Below are 16,494 nucleotides of genomic sequence, written 5' to 3'. Positions count from 1 at the left end.
CTGTCTTAAAGATGAAAAAACTAGGGCTCAGAAATACTAAGTTGCCCAAGATAATACAGTAAGTATTGTAATATAAAACAGGAATTTGAATACAGGTATACCTGGTTCTGGAGAAAGCAATGGCACCCCACTCCAGTACTCTTGCCTGGAGAATCCCATGGACAGAGGAGCCTGGTAGGCGGCAGTCCATGGGGTCGCTCAGAGTTGGACATGACTGAGCGACTTCACTTTCACTTTCATGCATTGGAGAAGGAAATGGTAACCCACTCCAGTGTTCTTGCCTGGAAAATCCCAGGGACGGGGAAGCCTGGTAGGCTGGCGTCTATGGGGTCACACAGAGTCGGACACGACTGAAGCGACTTAGCAGCAGCAGCAGCAGCATACCTGGTTCTAACGCCCACTTTCTTAACTGCTATATCCGACAACCTCCCTCCATAATACAAAAGCCCCCTTATTGCAGGTTTGTTCTGGGCCAGGCATTAAACTGAAGACTTTTCCTACCTTACTTTGCTTAGGGCGTGCAACAACTCTAGGAGATCAGTTTCATTATCTGCCTTTTATAAGTGAGGAAACAGATATACTAAGATCTTTAGTGACCTCTCCAAGGTCAGCCAGGTAGCAAGTGACAGAGAACTGAATCCAAATCAGTAGACTCCAAGCATTCCTACTATGATCCCTTAGAGAGTTACCCAAGGGCAAATCAGATTTTGTGGGTCCTTAAGTTTATACAGGTTGGGGTAGAAAACTAAAAAATTTTCTGTGCAAAGTTATTCATAGAAAATTAGGTAGTCTTGCAAAGGCACCTGAAGATTAGTCCTGGTAATTCTTCCCCTAAGCCATAGATGTTGCACTTGCTTTACATTCATGATTTGTATTGTAACTAACTTTTATGTTCATTAGAGCCTTTTGGGATGTGGCTTCCAAACTCAGCAAGGTAAGTACAATTTTCCCAAGATCAAAGAATCAGAAATAGTTGTTTGAGAAGGGACAGTTTCAGTTTGATTCTTTATCTTAAATGTCTTTAAAACCCTAAAATTAAAAAAAAATTACATCCTTTGGTAATAAAATATCAAAACCAAAATGGCTTCTGCTCAGGCTTTGTTGCTGACTGTCAGCGTGACCTCACCCAAGTTCCATTTCACTAAGCTTCAGTCTACTCAATTTTAGACTGGGGGGGGGGGATTAATTAGTTGATCATTAATTTCCTTTCCAACATGAACATTCTAGGGACCTAATTGAGCAGAGGAACGAATAAACCACTGGCTGCTTGAGTGAACTTGCCATCCATTCAGCTGTAACAGTTGAGCTGTTGGTGAATAGGGTTTTTGAAATTCCAATCAGCTAATTAGCATCTTTTGTTACAGCAAAGAGTTGTACAGGGAATCAGGACACATCTACTAGAGGTTTAAAAGATGAATATGTTAATTAACTTGATTGTGGTGATTATTGCACAATGTATGTGTATATCAAAACATCAAGTTGTACCTTAAATATATATACTTGTCAGTTATAGCTCAATAAAGCTGGGGGGAAAAAAGAGGTAGAGGGTCATAGCTCTACAAGGCAGCTTTATTGCTTTCTGATTATTTTCCTGGAGCCTCTTGAGAGCTGATGCATCAGTGTGGGAAGGAGACAGCACAGTCTTCAGGCTGCAGGAAGCCATCAGACAGTTCTGGGCTCCATACCTATCTTCATAGGCATTTTTTCTCAATGTTATATTAACCAGGGGACATGGTCTTAAAGTATTATCTAAGTTTCTGGGATTATACCCTAAGCACACAGCACTCTTCAAGGGCCATTCCTCCAAGCTCTTTCCTTCTCCACAGAACTCCCCTTAAAGGAAAAGGGGCAGAAAGTGTGGTAAAGGGAGAGGCAGGGAGGGAGACCCCTAACAAATGATCCTAACCACGCATCCTGTCAAACCTGAATAACTGCAGCCATGGCGTCCTCAATGATCCTAGGATCTAAGTCAAAACCAAAGTCTAGAAGTTGCATATTCCCAATATCTCTCGCATGTTTGTTCTCTGACTTGTTAATATTAAAATTATTTTAAAATAGTTACCATTGACTTCCCTGGTGGCTCAGACGGTGAAACGTCTACTTGTAATGCAGGAGACCAGGGTTCGACCCCTGGGTTGGGAAGATCCCCTGGAGAATGAAATGGCAACCCACTCCAGCACTCTTGCCTGAAAAATCTCATGGACAGAGGAGCCTGGTAGGCTACATACAGTCTACGCGGTCGCAAAGAGTCGGACACGACTGAGCGGCTTCACTTTCACTATTGCTAAAAACAGTAACCTGCATAACTATATTCCAGGTGCTTTTCATACATATTATACCACCTTATAAGCCAAGCAGACTTGCCTGTGTCCACCTTATGGATAATGGAAACGAAGTTCATAGAAGTAAAGTATTAACTTACCCAAGGTCAACAGCTAATAAATAGCAGTACTGGAATCTGAACATGCCTGTATCTTCCTATCATATCACTTTGCTTTCCCTGTATTGCTTATAATGTTATTTGATTGCCTTTCAACCCAATAAATAGAGTATAAGTTTCTCATAGGAGCTGTTTCAAATGAAGCTTGTAATATTAAATCATCTGGTACAGGCCCTCATTCAACATGTGTTGGAAAATTAAAAAAAAAAAAGTCCAACAGGAGAAATATATTGTTGAAAATCAATGACTGCAGTCAGACCAACAAAGAATTCAAGCTATAAAAAGTGCAAATGGTAGTTACAGGCTGATCATGAAAAGGACAGTCTGACTGGGAAGTCGCATTTTCAAGCTATTCCTCTATATTGGCAGCCTTTCAAAGACACAGAACTCCTAAATGCATTAGTATAAGGAAGGCTGTGATAACACCACAGTCAGCTGTGCAAAATGAATTTAACAGTGATTGACAGATAAGTAGACTTGAAGTAGCAAATTGCTAAAAAGATCAGCCCAGAACTGAGAAACACAGAATGATACCTCAGTGTGGGTTAAGAGAGAATGAGTTGACTTCTCCATTGCTACTGCCACTTTAGGGGAAATCAGTCAATTTTCTTAAACTTCTGAGAACCAGCAGGGATATCTATACCAGATAAGGTTAAACTTCTCCTTGAAGTATCACCTGGACAATGCTCACTACCATAGAACATCACCTTTGAGTCTAAATCACTTCTGTATTCTGTATATAGTTCTTTCACTCCATCAGAAGGATTTCCAGGTGGCTCAGTGGTAAAGAATCTGCCTGCCAGTGCAGGGTCAGGAAGATCCCAAGGAGAAGGAGACAGCAACACATTCCAGTATTCTTGTCATGGAAAATTCTATGGACAGAGGAACCTGGTGGGCTATACAGTTCATTGGGTTTCAAAGAGTCAGACACAACTGAGCATGCGTGCATGCATGCACGCACGCACGCACGCACGCACGCACACACACACACACACTCCATCAGGAAGACAGGAGACTGGTTTTTAAACAGTGATATAATGTTGGGCCCTTGGTAGAGTTCTGTAATTTTCAGGAAACAGTTTTGGGTTGCCTCTGAAAAAGAGAATCAAAAGTGTCTGGGCTCCATTTATGCACAAGACTTTGCTTTTACTCATACTGGACATCGCTAATCAATCACCAATATCTTCTATTGAACCTCAGTATTTTTCAACACAGCAATCTAGACAACCCTGACTAATTAGGCACTTGTGAAGTAAGCTAAGTCATAAAAACAAGAGCCTCATGCCTATTTTATTAACAACTTTGCACACAAAACTTAGAGTATTTATTGTTGAATGAATGAATGTTATGGCTGACATACCAATTCTCTCAAATCTGGACTCATTGATCATATTTCTTAGAAGATCACAGGATTTCAGAATCATATGATCTAATCTTGCAATCATCTTTGGAATCCAAGCTTTCTAACTGCCAGCACTGTATTTCTTATACTCCACATGAAAAGAAATTCCCTTAAACTCCTTTTAAAGAAGGAGTTATCTTGAAAATAGAGAATAGATAGTTTTCTGAGTGGGTTTTGGAACATTTTAATCAGAGAGCATATATTAAATGCAAGGTGATCCCCAAAAACCCCTAGTCTGGAATATACATATAAGTACACAGGGAGGTAATTTGATATATAAACTTAAAGTTTCAACAAATCACCTTGCAGCTTTCAGCTGCAGGGAAATGATTAATTTAACAATAACTGAACAAGGGAAAGTTCTCTACACCTATTTCTATGTTGAAGGCTGTCAAAGCTGTGTATTCATTCCTTGTCCTTCACTTTGCAAACTGATGCCTGTTGACTAAAAAAGATGTACAACTTGAGAGTTGTGAATTAAGTTTTATTTGGGGCAAAATGAGGACTGCAGCCCAGGAGACAGAACCTTAGGTAGCTCTAAGAGACTGCTCCAAAGAGGAATGGGGGAAGGTCAACATATAAGATTTTGGTGAAGGGGAGTTCAATGTAATCAAGTGCTTACTTTACAAAAGGTTCTCTACTAGTCACAAGGAGCTGATGTCACCACGAAGGGATTTAGTGATTTCTTAGATATGAAGAGATGCAAGGGTTGGGATCATGAAATTAGTTCCTGAAAATGTTTAACTATCTAAAGACTTGTTCCACCAGATTCCTTGGAGCATAGAGTGCATCTCTCCAATACCCCTGGAGTTCAGACTCCCTCTGGGGGTGTTGAAGGTCAATAGCAGCAGCAGGGCAAGGTTCAATTTCCCCAGAGGCAGATGGCAAATGCCCTCGTTGTTGTTGTTCAGTCACAGGCAAATGCTCTTGGAAGTGCCAATTTGTAGTTGACATGTCAATGAGGTGGTTGTATTTGGAACGCCAACCTCAAAAGAGCCCTTTGACCAAAGTCAATCCAAAATGAGGAAAGAGAGCCAAGTGTTCATCTGTGATGACTTTTTCCTCAAACATATTATTCAAAGAGCATCATTTTGTCCACCTGCTCAGAACACATGAGGATGAGAGTGTAGATTTCAGTATTTTTTTTCAACTTCCTTTTCTTAGTTAGATATAAAGCTCCTATTACCTTACACTGATCTTGAGAAGACACAGTCACTGGTCTACAAAAAAAATTCTTCCGTACAAGTTGAATCGTCTGTCTCCCTTTCCCCAGTCTTGTTTTCTTCCACAGATGCCCTTGCTGTCTTGGGAGTGTCAAGGACAAACTGGCACTTGCCAAGGGCATTTGCCATCTGCCTCTTCGGGGGTTGAATCCTGTGAGGCTGCGGCTGTTGACCTTCGACACACCCTGAAGGGAGTTCAGGGTGGAGAAGGAGGCACACTGTGCTCCAGGAACTCTCAGTTCAGTTCAGTCCTCGGTCATGTCCAGCTTTTTGTGACCCCGTGGACTGCAGCATGCCACGCCTCCCTGTCCATCACCAGCTCCCAGAGTTTACTCAAACTCATGTCCATTGAGTCAGTGATGCCATCTGACCATCTCATCCTCTGTCATCCCTTTCTCCTGCCGCCTTCAATCTTTCTCAGCATCAGGAAATCTTTAGATAGTTAGATATTTTCAGCAACTGATCACATGATCCCAATCCTTGCATCTCCTCATATCTAGAAAAGCACTAAATACCTTTATGGTGACATTAGCTTGTTGTAACTAGCAGAAAGACTTTTGTAAGATAAGTGCTTAATGGCGTGAACACCCCTTCAGCAATATCATATATATTGACCTCCCCCTACTACCTCTTTGGAGCAGTTTGTTAGAGCTATCTGAAGTTCTGTCTCCAGGCTGCAGTCCTCATTTTGCCCCAAATAAAACTTAACTCAAGACTTTCATGTTATGCATCTTTTTTAAGTCGACAGGAGTAGGAGCAGAGAACTAAAGATCCTTCACTTGTCCAAGGATGATGGCTCCCATCATCTCCATGACTTCTCCTCTATGTTCTCTTGACTTCAGCCTCACTGGCCTCCCTCTAACAGAGCAGGCACTGCTTTAGCCATTCCTTCAGAAACAAGATTCTCCCAGATCCCCTTGGCTAATTCTCTCTTCTTCTCTAAGTCTTTGAATAAACATTACTTTCTCAATGAGGCCTTCCTGAACTCCACATTTAAAATTGCAACCTTCAACCCAATTACCCAGCACTCTTAATCCCCTTTACTCTGCTACTTTCTCCGCCAAATAACACATCACTCTCTAACAGTCTATAAAATGTACTTATTTGGTCTAATATATACTCTCTCATTCTGTACTCCGAGGTTAAAGATCTTTGTTTTGTTTACTGATGTTTTTTAACTCTCAGAAGAGTACTAAGGATATTATACGTTCTCAAATACTTGATGATGAATAAATGAATGAATTCTTTAGAAAACGTCTTCAGAAAAGCTGTGAAACAAAGCAACAGCTCAGAGGAGCTAATCACAGATGCTGTGTTCTGGAGCTTTTTATGTTCTCTTTTCACTTAGCCTCAAATTTTACTAATTATAAATTTGTTTGACATAAGGGATGTTATCTTTTAAAATGCAAATACTGTGGTATTGGCCTTAAGGATTGTCAGTTACAAACACATCATTGTGAATCAGTTTGAGTTTAGTCTCTCTCCCAGTTTCTAATGGATACTAGCTTCCTGACGAGGAAAAGAATGACAGAGGAAGCTAGGACATTTGGAAACACAATGATTTTACTGAGTATGGACATCCTGGGTGGGCACCAGAGTGTGTAGATTTAAGGCAATATAACAGGGCTCAGCCTGGAGAGATGGGAATGGTAAAGCCACATTTACATATTAATGTTTAGTTTCTGTGATGATCTTTTCAAAATCCCTCCAAGAAAAGTTTGTTTAGATCAATGACCTCCTCCCTTAAATCAATAAATTCTGTAGGGCAAGTAGAACCTACTTCCCAAAATAAACCCAGCAGGAACTTGTTTAACCGAGTAAATGGGAACAGGAATGGGCATTTGGTTTCCTGGAGCTCTCACTGTGTCTCTTGCCAAGAGGCTAAAAATGCTTATCAGATTTGCTTCATCTAGAAAGAATGGCTCTATGTTTCCCTTGCAGCTCTCTACAGGCTGGTCCAGCTGATTAGCACTCCAGATTTCACTGCCCAACATTGTGGCACTTCCATCATTTATTTGGCCGCCATGAATAACATCAATATTACAGCCTACACAAACATCACTTTATGGCTATTTTATGACTGTTAGATTGTTGATGGTCAAGCTGTTTTCAGAGTCAACACATCATCCCTTAGTGTCCAGAGGTCTCAGATCCAATCAAAGGCCTGAACCAAACCAACTTTGGAATAATGGTGAGGGCTGTGTGGGGCTGGTATGAGCAGTGGTGCATTGAACTCAAGCTTAAGTTTGTGGCCATTAAAGTTATTCATATTCTCAGGCTGCAGAAGTTTAATCAAATCATTTTCCTCCCACCTTTCTGGGATACCAAATGATCCTTTGTAGCACAATTTGAGACTTGAGAAAACAAAGGACAGGATGAGAAAGCTATTGACTCTTACGGCACTGTGTCCCTGTGAGCTAAATGGAGCTATGTCTACAGAAAAGCTAAAAATTCCTCTACAGACTCTTCTGGATTAAAAGTCTTCTACAATAAATAATAATAATAGCTACCATTTACTGCATGGGCACTCCTTGTCAAACACTGTATATGTAACATCATATTTAATCCTCATACTAGCCTGAAGGATGGGTGTTATCTTTTGTTCTACAGATGAAACAAATATCTCATTGGATATCTGCCCAGGCTCCCAAAATATGAAAGGGTCAGAATCAGAGCACAAATCAGTTGCCTGAGCTAACACACATGTGCTTCTTTACTTTATTATACTGTCCCCAAAGAGGAAGCATGAAGGGCATGTGGGTCTCCTGGCTCTGTCTGTAGAGAGAGTATTTCAAGATATTTGTTTTACATTTTCCCCCTTAGAGCATGGTGTCAGGTTTTAGACTGAGAATTCCCCTGTCTCTGTCATCTTATCAATATCTGAAACCAAGAGAGAGGTTGTGGGCTCCACCTTTTCCTCCACCTTTTCCTTTTCCTGGTTACCCACCCGGGTAACCAGCTGCCCACAGGAAGCACACATTTTTTTTTTTTTTTTTGCTGCTCAGTGCCGTAAGCAGCACATGGAAAGACCTGCAGGTTATACCGGGAGAGTGAAATCACCAAGATGGCAACCTAAGTCATTCCCGACTCTGCTTCCCCTCGCAAAAACAGCAAGTCTTCATGAACAAGACTGCATTAAGGGAACCCTAGAACAGGGGTGTGAGGCAGAAGTACCTTCCTGTACCACCAAGACCAAGACAAACCATATTAGAAGGATAAGAACAGTCACACAGTCCTGCACCGCCTCCCCCTCAGGTCAGCACAGCACCCTGCTGAGCGGTCTTCCCGGAGTCTCTGGTTCCTCCAATGGGAAAAGAGATCCCATGGGTTTCAAACAGCTACCCCAGCGCTGAGGGGCACTTTGTGGGATTGCATGGAGCATCACTGGGATCTGACTACAAGAGAGAAGTGGGAAGGAACTCCCCAACACCAGTCCACGATCTTGGCAGATGGAGCTCATTACCACCCAGAAACTTTGATCCCCTGCAGACCCAAGTTGATAGTCCACTCTGACCAGGGAACCCACTGGGGTGCACATTTCCCTGCCTTTGATCCTCATATAAGTTTTGCCAGTCTTCTAGTTTGGTTTGCCTACAACCATGAAAAAAGCTGAGTCATAGCCCAACACACTGGGGATAGTGTAGCCTGACCTCATCTGGCCAGAGGGCCTAGTGACAGCACCTAGAAGCTGTGTAGTCCAGGACTGTTCTAGCTGAGAGGTGAGCGGGAGCTGACTGCCCACAGAGCAAAGTCAACATGGGGGTCTTGGAAGCTCCTCTGATATGCCCATGCAGAAGATTCATTCAGTTAAGGCCGAGGGTAGCTCAACCCCTTCCGACCAGAAAGCCTACTTGGAAAAAATTGGAGAAACCTGAAATAGCCCCTCTCTCTTCCACCAGACTAGGAAATGAAGACCCAGCAGCCCGACCTGCTGTGGAAGGTGTTTCCTAGTCTGATCTGTCAAGAAGGGTTGGTGACAACACCTGAAAGCTGCATAATTCATCAGTGTTTGAGTTAAGGAACTGGCAGCATGGCCGATAGTGCAGACTGAAGCTAGTGACCCTTTTTGGCCATGGAACTCGGGGCATGGATTGGCTTAAGAAAACAAAGACTTTTACCAGTTTCAGATTTTCTCTTCTGATGCTACAGGGCAGGGAAACAAATTCATAGCCATGCTCATTGCTGTTTCCACTCATTGCCTTTAGCCTGCCTGGCCAAGACCTAACTAGAACATGTGGGAAAGCTGTGGGAAAGCAGTGTAGACCATACAACAGCCCTGCCCACACTGACACTTGAACAGAGAGCACTGTTTATGGCTTTCCCTATCTACAGACTAAACCAAGAGGCACATCTGACAAGGTATTCAGTGCACACTCCTGCCTAATATGAATCTCCAACAATAAATATTACAGACCCTGGGGCCCATCTTACTGCCCTGCCATAGCAGGAAAGCCAAGGTATAGCCCCATCTACTAATGAGTATGAATATAAATACAGGAGTTAGCCCTAACCACCTAGAAAGCCTGACTAGAGAATTCAGGTAACCATGGAGCCCATCCTATAGTAGAGAACCAAGTTACCAGTACTCAACCAAACAGAGTGCCTATCTCTGATCAAAGAGCTTTAAAAGTTGCTTTATTCGGGGTGGGGGGGGGGAACGCAAAAAAAAAAAAAAAAAGGTAGGTCCCACCTACCCAAGAATATTACCAGCAAACACACCCACAAACCCAAACTGAGCTGACTAGTGAAAATCTGTCTCTGCCAAAGCAAACCTGTAGTATCTAAGTACTCAAATGTGCAGATGTGGACATAAGAATTCAAGGGTCACAAAAGAATCAGGTAAACATGACACCAAAGGAAACAAATAAAGCACCAGTAACTAATGCTAAAGAAATGGAGATTTATGCACTTTCAACGAATTCAGAATAATCCTCTTAAGCTTAGCAAACTACAGAAAGATTCAGACAGTTTAGCAAAATAAGAAAAATAAGGCAAGAAGAAACCAAAGGAGTTGGACAAAGAAGTAGAAACCAGTGGCGGGGGGGGGGGGGAGGGGGAACCCAGAAACCATAGAGATGAAAAATACAGTAATAAACTCAAGAATTCAATAAAGGGTTTCAAAAGCAGACTTGAAAATGCAGAAGAATTGGTGAGATGGAGGATAAGGTATCTGAAATTATCCTATCAGATGAACAAAAAGAAAAATAAGAAAGAATGATGAAAACTTAAGGAACATCTAGGACACAATTTTTTAAAAATATTCATATTATGGGATTTCCAGAAGCATAAAATCTAAAAGGACATAAAGTATATATAAAGTGATAATAGCTGAAGACTTCCCAAACCTAGAACCAGAAGCTAGAAGCATCTACCTGCATGAGGTAGGGCCTCGTAACAACTGGGCTGGCAGACAGTGACACCTCCCAGACCACCCACAGCAGTCAACCTGCCACAACAGACTGACCCATGTAGTCCACACAAGGCATATCCCAAGGGCATATAGCTCTGGTGACCAGAGAGTGTGCTGCTGGTACCAATAGGATGTCTCCTACAAAAGGCCACTTCTCCAAGGTCAGGAAATGTAAAGCTACCAGATACATAGAAATAAAAACAGCCAGTTAGGTAAAATGAGATAATAGAGGGACATGTTTCAAATGAAGAAACAAGATAAAACCCCAGAAGAACAACTAAATGAAGTACATATAGGCAATCTACTCAATAATTCAAGGTAATGACTGTAAAAAAAATCAAAGTACTTGGGAGAAGAATGGATGAACAGAATGAGAAGTTTTTAAAGAATTAGAAAATATAAAGAAGAGCAAGGCAGAAATGAATAATAACTGAAATGAGAAATACACTAGAATGAATCCACAGTAGATGAAAAAACACAGAGGAATGGATCAGTGAGCTGGAAGAAAGAGAAATGGAAATCACTGAAGCTGAACAAAAAAGAAAAAAAGAAAGAAATGAGGACCGCTTAAGAGACCTTTAGGACAACATCAGGCATAGCAACACCTACCTGTAGGGGCTTGGAAGGAAAAAAGAGAAGGACAGAAAATACATCGAAGACATACTATCTGCAAACTTCCCTAACCTGGGAGAGGAAACAGGCATCTAAGTCTAGAAAGCACACAGAGTCCCAGACAGAATCAACCCAAAGAGGACCATACAAAGACACGGTGTCCAAAACTGTCAAAATTTAAAGGCAATGTGAAGAGCAGCAAGGGAAAAGCAACAAGTTCATGTACAAGGGAACTCTGAAAAGGCTGTCAGTTGACTTGTCATCACAAGCTCTGTAGTTCAGAAGGCAGTGGCATGATATAAAGTAATGAAAAGGAAAACCTATAGCAAAGAAAACTCTACCCAGTAACCCATTTAGATTGAAGGAGAAATCAAAGTTTGACAGACAAGTGTTCATCACCACCAAATAAGATTTATAAGAAATATTAAAGGGACTTCTCTAAGCAAGAAAGAAAAGGACACAACTAGAAACATGAAAATAACAAAGGAAAAAGCCCATTGCTACAGGCAGATATACAGTTGCTGCTGCTAAGTCGCTTCAGTCGTGTCCAACTCTGTGCAGCCCCATAGACGGCAGCCCACCAGGCTCCCCCATCCCTGGGATTCTCCAGGCAAGAACACTGGAGTGGGTTGCCAAGATATACAGTAAAAGGTTATAGATTAACCACTTACAAAGCTAGTAGGACGGCTGAGACAAAAGCAGTAAAGTCATTTACACATCTGCAATAGGTAGTTAAGGGATACACAAGACAGGAAGATGCTGGATTTCCCTGGTTAGAACTCTGCATATTCACTGCTGGCACCTGGGCTCAATACCTGGTCAGGAAACTCAGATCCCACAAGCCACACACAGTATGGCCAAAAAAAAAAGACAAAAATATGTAAAATGTGATGTCAAAAATAATCATGGAGGGTGGGGAGTAAAAATGTGGGGATGTTAAAAGATCTTTGAAATTGAGAGATATGCAACTTAAAATAATTGTGTATGTAAACCTCATGACATTCATAAATCAAAACTTGTAAAACACAATAAAGATAAAGGATTCCAAACACAGCAATAGAGATAGCTATCAAATCAGAAGAGAAGAGAATAAAAGAAGGGACAAGAAAGAACCCCTAGACTGACAAAATGGCAATAAGTATCAATACATATCAAGAATTACTAAATGGACTAAATGCTTCAAACAAAGAAAGAGTGACTGAATGGGTACAAGGACAAAACCTATATTTATGCTACCTATAAGAGACTCATATCAGATCTAAAAACATACAGTCTGAAAGCAATGGGATGCAAAAAGGTATTTCATGCAAATAGAAATCAAAAGAAAGCTGGGGTAGCAATACTACCAGGCAAAACATTTTAAAACAGACTGTAATAAGGGACTAAGAAGGACATTACATAATAATCAAAGGATCAATACAATAAGATACAACAGTTACAAGTATATATGCAGGCAATATAGGAGCACCTAAATACCCTGGGTGGCTCAGTGGTGAAGAATCCGCCTGCCAAGCAGAAGACACAGGTTCAATCCCTGCAGTGGAAGATTGCCTGGAGAAGGAAATGGCAACCTATTTCGGTGTTCTTGCCTGGAAATTCCATGGACAGAGGAGTCTGGCAGGCTATGGTCCATGGGGTTGCAAAAAGAGTTGGACATGATTTAGAGACTAAAGAACAACAAATACATAAAATATTAACAGATGTAAAGGGAGAAACTGGCAGTAACACAATAATTGTAGGGGACTTTACCACCCCACTTGCAATGCACAGATCATTCAGGCAAAAAGTGGAAAAAAGAAATCAAGGAAACACTGGCATTAAATGACACATTTGAGCGAGTGGATTTAATACTTCTAAATAGACCATTCCGACCAAAAGAAGCAGAATACAGTTTTTCAATTACACATGGAACATTTTCCAGGATAGAGAACAAGCTAGGCCACAAAAACAACTTAGGAAATTTTAAAAAGCTGAAATTATATAAAAGCATCTTTCTGACCACAACGCTATGAACAGGAAAAAAATTGCAAAAATAAACAAGTGGAGGCTAAACTACATGCTACAAAACAACCAATGGAGCACTGAAGAAATCAAAGGAAAAAAAATTTTTTAAATCAGATCAGATCAGTCGCTCAGTTGTGTCCGACTCTTTGCGACCCCATGAATCGCAGCACGCCAGGCCTCCCTGTCCATCACCAACTCGAGTTCACCCAGACTCACGTCCATCGAGTCAGTGATGCCATCCAGCCATCTCATCCTCTGTTGTCCCCTTCTCCTCCTGCCCCCAATCCCTTCCAGCATCAGGGTCTTTTCCAATGAATCAACTCTTCACATGAGGTGGCCAAAGTACTGGAGTTTCAGCTTTAGCATCATTCCTTCCAAAGAAGCTGGGGACAAATGAAAATGAAAACAACAATCCAAAATCTGTGGGACACAGATGAAAAAGTAGTTCTAAGAGGCAAGTTTATAGCGATACAAGCCTATCTTAGGAAATAAAAAAAAAAAATTCAAACAACCTAAACTTACATCTAAAGGAACTAGGAAAAGAACAGGCAAAACCCGAAGTTAGTAAAAGGAAAAAAAATATCATAAAGATTAAAGTGGAAATAAATGAAATAGAGACTAAAAAATCCATAAAAAAGATCAGTGAAACTAAGAGTTGGTTCTTTGGTTCCCTAAAGAACTAAAAACAGAGCTACCATGCTGCTGCTGCTGCTATGGAGAAGGCAATGGCACCCCACTCCAGTACTCTTGCCTGGAAAATCCCATGGACGGAGGAGCCTGGTAGGCTGCAGTCCATGGGGTCGCTAGGAGTTGGACACGACTGAGCGACTTCACTTTCACTTTTCACTTTCACGCATTGGAGAAGGAAATGGCAACCCATTCCAGTGTTCTTGCCTGGAGAATCCCAGGGACGGCTACCATATGATCCCGCAATTCCACTTCTTGGGGTTATATCTGGAGAAAAACATAGTTTGTAAGGATACATGCACTTCAGTGTTCATTGTAGCACTATTTACAATAGCCAAGACATGGAAGCAGCCTAAATTTCCATCGACAGAGGAATGGATAAAGAAGATGTGGTACATATATACAATGCAATATTACTCAGCCATTAAAAACAAATGAAATAATGCCATCTTCAGCAACACGGATGGACCTGGAGAATATCATACTAAGTGGAGTAAGTTACACAGAGAAAGACAAATAGCATATGATATCACTTATATGCAGAACCTTAAAAAAATGATACAAATTCACTTATTTATAGAACAGAAACAGACTCATAGACTTAAAAAACAGACATGATTATCGGAGGGGAAGGGTGAAGAGGAGGGAAGATTGGGAGTTTGGGATTGACATGTATACACTGCTATATTTAAAACAGATAACCAGCAAGGATCTACTGCATAGCACAGGGAAGTCTGCTCAATATTTTTTAACAACCTAAATGAGAAGAGAATTTGATAAAGAACAGAAGCATGTATGTGCATCACTGAATCACTTTGCTGTACACCTGAAACACACTGTTAATCTACACTCCAATGTAAAGTTTTTAAATTAATAAAATAAAAATTAAGAGTTGGTTCTTTGAAAAACTAAACAAAAGTGATAAACCTTTCACCAGACTCATCAAGAAAAACAGGCTGCTACTGCTACCAAGTTGCTTCAGTCGTGTCCGACTCTGTGCGACCCCATAGACGGCATCTCACCAGGCTCCCCCGTCCCTGGGATTCTCCAGGCAAGAACACTGGAGTGGGTTGCCATTTCCTCCTCCAATGCATGAAAGTGAAAAGTGAAACTGAAGTCGCTCAGTCATGTCCGACTCTTCGTGACCCCATGGACTGCAGCTTACCAAGCTCCTCTGTCCATGGGATTTTCCAGGCAAGAGTACTGGAGTGGGGTGCCACTGCCTTCTCCAAAGAAAAACAGGGAGGGGCCCCAAATCAATAAAATCAGAAATGAAAGAGAAGAAGTTACAACTGACACCACAGAAATACAAAGGATCACAGGAGATTATTGTGAACAACTATATGTCAATATCCTGTGAAATGCCAGGCTGGATGAATCACAAGCTGGAATCAAAATTGCTGGGAGAAATATCAACCACCTCAGACATGCAGATGATACCACTTTAAAGGCAGAAAGTGAAGAGGAATGAAAGAGCCTCTTGATGAAAGTTAAAAAGGAGAGTGAAAAAGCTGACTTAAAACTCAACATTCAAAAAATGAAGATCATGGCATCTGGTCCTATCACTTTATGACAAATAGAGGGGGAAAAAGTGGAAACTGTCAGATCTCACTTTCTTGGGCTCCAAAATCAATGTGGACGGTGACTGCAGCCATGAAATTAAAAGATACTTGCTCTTTGGAAGAACAGTTATGACAAACCTAGACAGTGTATTAAAAAGCAGAGACATCACTTTGCCAATAAAGGTCTTTATAGTCAAAGCTATGGTTTTTCCAGTAGTCATGTATGGATGTGAGAGTTTGGTCCATAAAGGAGGCTGAATGCTGAAGAACTGATGCTTTCAAACTGTGGTGCAGGAAAAGACTCTTGAGAGTCCCTTAGACAGCAAGCAGATCAAACCAGTTAATCCTAAAGGAAATCAACCCTTCCAATTCATTGGAAGGACTGATGCTGAAGCTCCAATACTTTGGCTACCTGATGCAAAGAACTGGCTCGTTGGAAGACCCTGATGATGGGAAAGATTGAGGGCAAGAGGAGAAGGGGATGAAAGAGGATGAGATAGTTGGATGGCATCACTGACTCAAGAGACATGAGTTTGAGCAAACTCAGGGAGAGAGTGAGGGACAGGGAAGTCTGGTGTGTAGCAGTTCATGGGGTTGCAAAGAGTCAGACACCACTAAGTGACTAATAACAACAACATATGTCAATAAAATGGACAATCTAGAAGAAATAGATTCCTAGAAATGTACAATCTTCCAGGACTAAACCAGAAAGAAATAGAAAAACACGAATTGATCAACTATCAGCATTAAAACTAACTCATTAAAAAAAAAAAAAGGCAAAGCAAACAAAACCTCCCAACAAAAGTCCAGGATTGGATGGCTTCACAGATGTATTCTATCAAACATTTAGAGACGAGTTAACACCTATCCTTCTCAAACTATTACAAAAAAAATTTCAGAGGAAGGAGGAAGACTTACAAACTTTTTCTATGAAGCTTGCATCACCCTGATACCAAAAGCATAGATATCAAAAAAAAAGAAAATTACTGTCTGATATCACTGATGAACACAGATGCAAAAATCCTCAACAAATTAACAACTGAATCCAGCAATGCATTAGGGTGATCATAAAATATGATCAAAGGGGATTTATCCCAGGGGTGCAAGAATGGTACAATATCTACAACTCATGTGATACACACTGCATAAAAAAT

The 16,494-nt window shown here is 41.1% G+C and overlaps 1 long non-coding RNA gene across 2 annotated transcripts in view; it reads right to left on the bottom strand.

The window, feature by feature from the left end:
• Positions 1 to 16,494, bottom strand: part of LOC147378477 (uncharacterized) — a 97,845-nt gene that overhangs the window by 10,527 nt on the left and 70,824 nt on the right. The gene's annotated exons all lie outside the window — the stretch shown is intronic.

This window comes from Bos grunniens, chromosome 2, assembly GCF_055505025.1.
Source record: "Bos grunniens cultivar Pamir isolate PY7600 chromosome 2, Bosgru_T2T1.0, whole genome shotgun sequence".
Taxonomy (NCBI): Eukaryota; Metazoa; Chordata; class Mammalia; order Artiodactyla; family Bovidae; genus Bos; species Bos grunniens.
This window is presented reverse-complemented; position numbering and strand designations above follow the sequence as displayed.